The 7,717-nt window shown below is 43.7% G+C and overlaps 1 pseudogene; it reads left to right on the top strand.

Annotated features, from left to right (window-relative positions):
* The first annotated feature begins 406 nt into the window (after positions 1–406).
* On the top strand, positions 407–2,778 carry LOC112631056 (annotated as a pseudogene).
* Positions 2,779–7,717: the final 4,939 nt, after the last annotated feature.

The following is a 7,717-nucleotide window of genomic DNA, read 5'->3' as shown; positions in this document are numbered from 1 at the left end:
TAAATGTCTAATTTGAAAATCCTTTTTAAATGTAATGAGGCAGATTGTGAAGGGTGGTTGCTAATTAGAGAAGAAGGATAACATAGCAAGGACATTTCCATTCCTGGTGGTTTACCCTTTTTAAACAAAAACATACCAGTGAAAAGTAGAAAAGAAAATCATACATTACGGTTCAATAACTGTTTACTATGGGCTACTTGGTGCCAAGTCCTATGTTAGGTCTCTGAAAGATGAAAACTAAATATATATCCTTGATAGAAATTTAATATGTAATCGAAGAATCAAGACTTATGTGCAAGAAACATGCAGAGAACTGTAAAAGACATAATATAATCAAGTGCCAAAATGTGTGTATAGGAGGTTTCTGTGTCCTGGAAGGCAGACTTTTTTAAATTTTTTTGAGGCAGAGTCTCATTCTGTCGCCCAGGCTGGAGTGCAGTGGCGTGATCTCAGCTCATTGCAACCTCTGCCTCCTGGGTTCAAGGGATTCTCCTGCCTCAGCCTTCCGAGTAGCTGGGATTACAGGCGCCCACCACCACGCCCGGCTGATGTTTGCATTTTTAGTAGAGTAGGGAGTTCACCATGTTGGCGGGGCTGGTCTCGAACTCCTGACCTCAGGTCAGGATCCACCCGCCTCTGCCTCCCAAAGTGTTGGGATTACAGGCGTGAGCCACGGCGCCTGGCCCAGACATCTTTTATTTTAAAAGGGTGAAAGTGGAGAGAGTTGCGTGGCAGGACCGCCGAGGCAGTGAGGGCGAGCTGCGCTGGCCCTTGAGTCCAGTGTGGCGATGCTGACCCTGGCGTTCGACCTCCTCAGCCAGGAGCCGGACTTCCTGACCATCGCAGTCTGCATGCCCTATGCCCGGATCTCTGAGTTCAACGTCTACTTCGAGGGGTCTGACTTCTAGTTCTACTATGCCAAGCCGTACTTTCTCAAATTAACCCCTCCTGGCAGAATTGCAGAAAATGGAAGTGAGCAAGGGTCCTATGACGCAGATAAAGGAATTTTTACCATTCACCTGCCCAAAGAAACCCCTGGCCAGCATTTTGAGGGGCTGAAAATGTGTTGCTCTTCTGGCACCAGGAAAATCCGGGACAGCAAAACCACCTGTGGAAGAAATAGGTGCTTTGAGATTCCCGAGGAAGTAGTTGACGATGAAGAGTTTGATTCGGAAATTGAGCAGACACCTATGGAGAGGTATCAGAAAGTGCTTTGAATCCGCAGTGCCACTATGGGTTCAGAAACTTATGATCAGGGGTGTTTTAGCAGTTACAGGATGAATTGAATGACATTATTAAGGATCCAGATTTCACCCCTGCAGCTGAACGAAAACAGAAGCACCTGGCAGCTGAGCTGGCCAAGTTTGATCCTGATCATTATCTAGCTGACTTTTTTGAAGATGAGGCAGTTGAACAGATTTTGAAGTATAATCCTTGGTGGACTAACAGATATTAAAAAACGACAGCCTTTTTGGAAAAGAGTCAGAAGCAAGAAAATCATGCTGCATTAGTGTCTTTTTCTGAAGAAGAGAAATATCAGCTACAAGAATTTGTCAATAAATCTTTTTTTTTTTTCTTGAGACGGAGTCTTGCTCTGTCGCCCAGGCTGGAGTGCAGTGGCTGGATCTCAGCTCACTGCAAGCTCCGCCTCCTGGGTTTATGCCATTCTCCTGCCTCAGCCTCCTGAGTAGCTGGGACTACAGACGCCTGCCACTTTGCCTGGCTAGTTTTTTGTATTTTTTAGTAGAGACGGGGTTTCACTGTGTTCGCCAGGATGGTCTCGATCTCCTGACCTCGTGATCCGCCCGTCTTGGCCTCCCAAACTGAATAAATCTTATCTGTTAGACAAGAGAGCTTGTCGTCAAGTGTACTACAGTTTGATTGATATCCTTCTGGCATATTGCTAAGAAACCCATGTCACTGAAAGAGAGAAGGATGTTGAATCTGTATGGAATATCAGGAAACTGAGTCCAACACTATGCTGGTTGAAGACTTGGACTAATGTTCATGATATCATGGTGTCTTTTGGAAGAAGGGTGTTGTGTTGCCCACTCTATCGCCATTTCAAACTGGCAATGAAGGCCTACGGGGAGACTATAAAGATATTGCAACTAGGTAAAAGTGCAGTTTTAAAGTGTCTCCTGGATATTCACAACATGTTTCAGGAAAACGACCCAGCATATATACTGAATGATCTCTACATCTCAGACTACTGTGCGTGGATTCAGAAAGTCAAATCCAAAACGTTGGCAGCTCTTGCAGAAGCCTTAAAGGAAGTCTCCCTTACAAAGGCCCAGTTGGGGTTAGAACTGGAAGACCTAGAAGCAGCAGCACTTCTTGTCCAGGAGGAAGAATCTGCATTAAAAGCAGCCCATTCAGTTTCTGGGCAGCAGAAACTTTGCTCCAGCTCTGAGGCAAGTGATTCGGAGGACTCAGACAGCACTGTGTCATCTGGAAACGAAGACTCAGACTCAGATTCAGAACAAGATGAACTCAAAGATAGTCCATCTGAGACAGTCAGTTCTTTGCAAGGTCCCTTTCTTGAAGAAAGCAGTGCCCTTCTTATTGTTGATGGTGGAATATGCACAAACACAGCCATCCAGGAGTCTGATACCAGTCAAGGAAAGTTACTTGCCTCTTGGAGTGTCTGGGCCTCTGATAGAGGAGCTTGGGGAACAACTGAAGACCACAGTTCAGGTTTCTGAACCCAAGGGCACCACTGTTGTAAACCACAGCAATATGCAGGAGAGAGACGGCTGTCAGACACCAAATATTTGACTCTCAAGTGGTTTTATTCATTGCTGAGAAATATGTTAGATTTGGTTTCATTTAGCAAATGAGAATTCCTCATTTTCACTTTGTAATTTTTCTTAGTATATACAGTCAGCTTGCTGCTGTATTTGTGGGTTCCACATCAACCAACTACAGATAAAAAATATTTAAGAAAAAATTGCATCTGTACCAAACATGTATACTTTTTTTTTTTTCTTATTATTCTCTACAGAATACAGTATAACAACTATTCCCACAGCAATTACATTGTATTGGGTCATATAAGTAATCTAGTCATGATTTAAAGTATACAGGAGGATATGGGTAGGTTATATGCAAATACTGTACCTTTTTTTAAACCAGGGACTCGACCATCTGAGGATTTTGGTATCCAACTCCCCACAGATACTGGGATGACTTTATGACATTGTTTTTCCATCAGTGAATGTTTATACCTTTTGGTTTCCTTGCTACAACTGTGAAGATAAAGTTCAAATCACTTTTACCAAATATTTCAAGCTGAAAATAATAGTTCTACTGCCAGTGTCTCCAGAATGTGGAGCCCATTAATATTTTAATTTTAGCTTTACTGAGGTATACTTGACACCCGATAAACTGCACATATCTAAAGTATACAGTGTGTTGGCATATGTATACCCTGCGTAAAACTATCACCGTGATCAAGGTGAGAATCAGACCCATCATCCTCAAGTGCCCTTTTGCTCTAATATTAGTTTGCCTGTCCTAGAATTCTATGCAAATTGAATCATACAATATGTATCCGTTTTTTGGTCAGCCTCATTTTACTCAGTATAATTATTTTGAGATTCATTCACGTGGTAGCATGTGTCAAGAGTTTTCGTTTTTGTGTTTTTCATTGCTGAGTACTACTTCATTGAATGGATTCATTGACCTACTGATGGACACTTGGGTTGTTTCCAGTTTGGGGCTATTATAAATAAAGCTGTTATGATCATTTGTATACAAAAAAAAAAAAAAAAGGTGAAATTGGAGATGGACCTTGAAATATTAGTAAGATTAAGTGACCAGTGGGAATCTGGGGGAATAGCAGTCAACTAGACAAGAGGGTTAATGAATATAGGTAGGGTTGTTCTTGCTACTCTCTGGAAGAGATTAACAACTTGGGAGCTCTCAAGTGGTCGTTTCATGGAACTGAAGGCAAAAAGCCAGAAAGCACAGGGAGAGAATAAATAGAAATGCAGAGGAGACAGAGGGAGACTTTCTGGGTTCCCATCTCATCCCCAGCCTCAGCAGCATCCCTGATCTACCCTGGTATCTTCAAATAAATTCCAATTTTTTGTCGATGAATAGGAGAAGCCAAGCAGTTACTGAAGCCAGGAATCCTAGCCAGGAACACAGGAATGAGCACAGAAAGTTGAGTATTATCAGATCTAAGCCTTGGGGCCAATACTTGAAATGACCTTTGTTGTCTTTAGCTAGTTTTTTTGGTTAGCCTTGGTTTGGAACCCAGGTTGGCCAGAAGAGTTTAAAGGGCTAAGCGGGGGCTCCTAAGGTCTTACTCCTGTTACTTAGGCTACGTGGCTCTGGATCCCATTGAGACAAATTTCCATGGATAGAAACAAAAGCCTCCTTGCTTCCAGAGCACTATTTGAACTTTGACTACAGGTTGTTGGTAGTGATACCTATAACATCTCCTATTTAATTCACCAGTTTAAGCTGTGCAGAAGACAGATGAATCTTGAAGAATGACTGTGGAATGTCAAAAATGTAATCAGATGGGGACTCCAATTTCAGCTGCTCTCCCGGAAGTAGTACCTTTATTGGCGCAGATTAACACATTGGTATGCAGCTGGGGAAGATCTGACATTTGGTATGCACTTATTTACCTTGCTAATGCCTTTTCCTCCATACTAATTTGCAAGGTCCATCAGAAGTGATTTGCTGTGCCGGGCGCGGTGGCTCAAGCCTGTAATCCCAGCACTTTGGGAGGCTGAGACGGGCGGATCACGAGGTCAGGAGATCGAGACCATCCTGGCTAACCCGGTGAAACCCCGTCTCTACCAAAAAATACAAAAAACTAGCCGGGCGATGTGGCGGGCGCCTGTAGTCCCAGCTACTCGGGAGGCTGAGGCAGGAGAATGGCGTAAACCCGGGAGGTGGAACTTGCAGTGAGCTGAGATCCGGCCACTGCACTCCAGCCTAGGGGACAGAGCGAGACTCCGTCTCAAAAAAAAAAAAAAAAAGAAAGAAGTGATTTGCTGTTACCCAACAGGGCCAATAGTATGTCTTCCCAGTGTTGCTACAGGCTCCATTAGTTCTCCTGCTCACTGCCATAATAGTCTGAAGTGATCTTGATTGTTCTGACATTCCACAAAACATCACACTGGCCCACTCTGTTGATGACATTATGTGATCATCATTGGATCCCATGAGTATGAAGTAGCAAGTACTTTAGATGCCTTAGTAAGACGTATGCTAGAGGGTGAAAGATAGACCTACAAAAATTAAGGTGGTGGGAGAGGCCCGCCTTCTCAATGGTGAGCGATGGCTACTGCTGAAAGGTCCACTGAATAAAACCACATTTTAAATCAGGTAGTTTACCTTCTAAAGGTAGAAAAGTCATTCATTTGGAACCAAACCACTTACTTCAGAATAGCTGTTCCGGCAAGTGAAGCATTTGCCTCAGTATTTGCTCTTAGTATTATTTTTAACATGATTTCTAATGACAGATTGTGACTTGGAGGTGATTCATTTTTGTTTCCTAGTTGTCTTGACAGCAACCTAATTCATGATATTCTGTGTACTTGAGAATCCAAAAATTTTGCAATCCAACAATATGATGTTTATTAAATTTTTCCTAAGAAATACACTGGTAGGCCAGGCACAGTGGCTCATGCTTATAATCTCAGCACTTTGGGAAGCTGAGGCCAGTGGATTACTTGAGCTCAGGGGTTCAAGACCAGCTTGGGCAACATGATGAAACCCCCTCTGCCCAAAATATAAAATTTAGCTGGGCATGGTGCCTTGCACCTGTGGTCTCAGATACTCAGGAGGCTGAGGGTGGAGGATCACTGGAGCTGTAGAAGTCAAGGTTGCAGGGAGCTGTGATGGTGCCACTGTACTCCAGCCTGGGTGAAAGAGTGACTCTGAAGAAAAAAAAGGGCACTGATAAAAATTCTTTAGGACTGGATGGACTGAAGAGGGAGAATTATTTTTATTAAATTTTTATTAAAAAATTTTTAATAAACTTATGGACCATAACTAAATAAAATTTCAAGGAGGGGCAACGCTCTTAAAGTCACTTCACTCAGAATTTACTTTTACTGCTATGGTCATTTCTTTTTAGATTTCTTTCTGTATTTATTTATGCTTTTATTTTTTTGAGACGGAGTCTCGCTCTGTCGCCCAGGCTGGAGTGCAGTGGCCAGATCTCAGCTCACTGCAAGCTCCGCCTCCCGGGTTTACGCCATTCTCCTGCCTCAGCCTCCCGAGTAGCTGGAACTACAGGCGCCCGCCACCTCGCCCGGCTAGTTTTTTGTATTTTTTAGTAGAGATGGGGTTTCACCGGGTTAGCCAGGATGGTCTCGATCTCCTGACCTCGTGATCCGCCCGTCTCGGCCTCCCAAAGTGCTGGGATTACAGGCTTGAGCCACCGCGCCCGGCCCTTATGCTTTTATTTTTATGTATGGTGTATTTATGACTTTTTCCTCTCTGAATTATTTTATGAAACTGAAATTAAAGTGGAAATACTTCTATGCCTTGCTTTTTTCCATATGCTACATATATCCTCCTAAAATTACTCATGAAAAATTTAAAAGGATTTTATTATGAAACATTTCAAACATACAGAAAATTAGAAAAAAAAATTATGCCAGTACCCTAGACACACCATTTACATTCAAGAAGTATTAATATTTTGAAAAATTTAGTTATCTTGCATGCGGGGGGTGGGGTGCATTTTAAAGTACATCAAAGACCAGACGCTTACTTGAGTTTCAGGAAGTCCAAAGCTTACAGCACGTTCTGGATAGAAACGTGGAGAGAAACCAACACGGGAGAGAAACCAGCCAGCAGTTTTCTGGCACTCCCTTAGTTTGAAAAAATTTACATCATAAGAAAGCAAGCCTTCCTTTCACCTTTTAGGTGCAAACTGACAAAAATAACCAGTAGGGCTACTATACTTCAGAGCCTTGCCCCCAGTAGATACTCAAAACATGCAGTTGAACTGAATTTCAGTTATTTTAAAGCCGTACTTGACAAACATATGTGACAAATGTCCCTTCCTAATTTTCCTGAGAAGAGCAGTACTGTGTCTTAAAGGCTACAAAGCCAGAGGAGCCAGGAGTGGAGAGTACAATAAAATGCCTGCATTGGGGCAGATTGCCTCTTTTTGAATCCCTGACTCCTCACTGTGCTTTGGGGAAAACTATGGAAATTTTCACTGCCCAGCTTATTAAAATAGACTGCTTAGCTGAAATATAAAGGCGTCCATGACAACTACCTGGAGGGCTTTGTTAATCAGATTGCAGGACCCCACCCGCAGCTGCTGGTTCTGTAGGTCTATGTGGGGCCGAAAACGTGCATTTCTAACAAATTCTAGGGTGACAGTGACGCGGCAGGTCCCGAGACACCAGGAAACCCAAGGGACTGGAAGTAGGCCCTCAATAAATGTTCACTATGAACATCAGCACCATCGAAGCTGCCCACTAGCAGGGGCCGCGGGGTATGCGCCGCAGGGAAGAGCACGGCCTCTGTCCAACGTCCCTGCCGGTACATCACTCCTCTCTGCAGGGACTAGGTTAGAACCGGGAGGCAGCCGGAGCAGAGCTCTCGCTGGATAACGGAAGAGGACTCCCTCGCCAACTTCCGCCTCTGGGGAAAAGCTGGGGCCCTGCGCCAGCGGAGTTCTGCTGTCTCAATTTCGCCGCAGTTTGCTTCTGGCCCGGGCGAGAACCTGTCCTCT

This window comes from Theropithecus gelada, chromosome 9 (assembly GCF_003255815.1).
Source record: "Theropithecus gelada isolate Dixy chromosome 9, Tgel_1.0, whole genome shotgun sequence".
Classification (NCBI taxonomy): Eukaryota; Metazoa; Chordata; class Mammalia; order Primates; family Cercopithecidae; genus Theropithecus; species Theropithecus gelada.
Note: the sequence above shows the minus strand (reverse complement) of the source record. Positions and strands in the feature narration are given on the sequence as shown.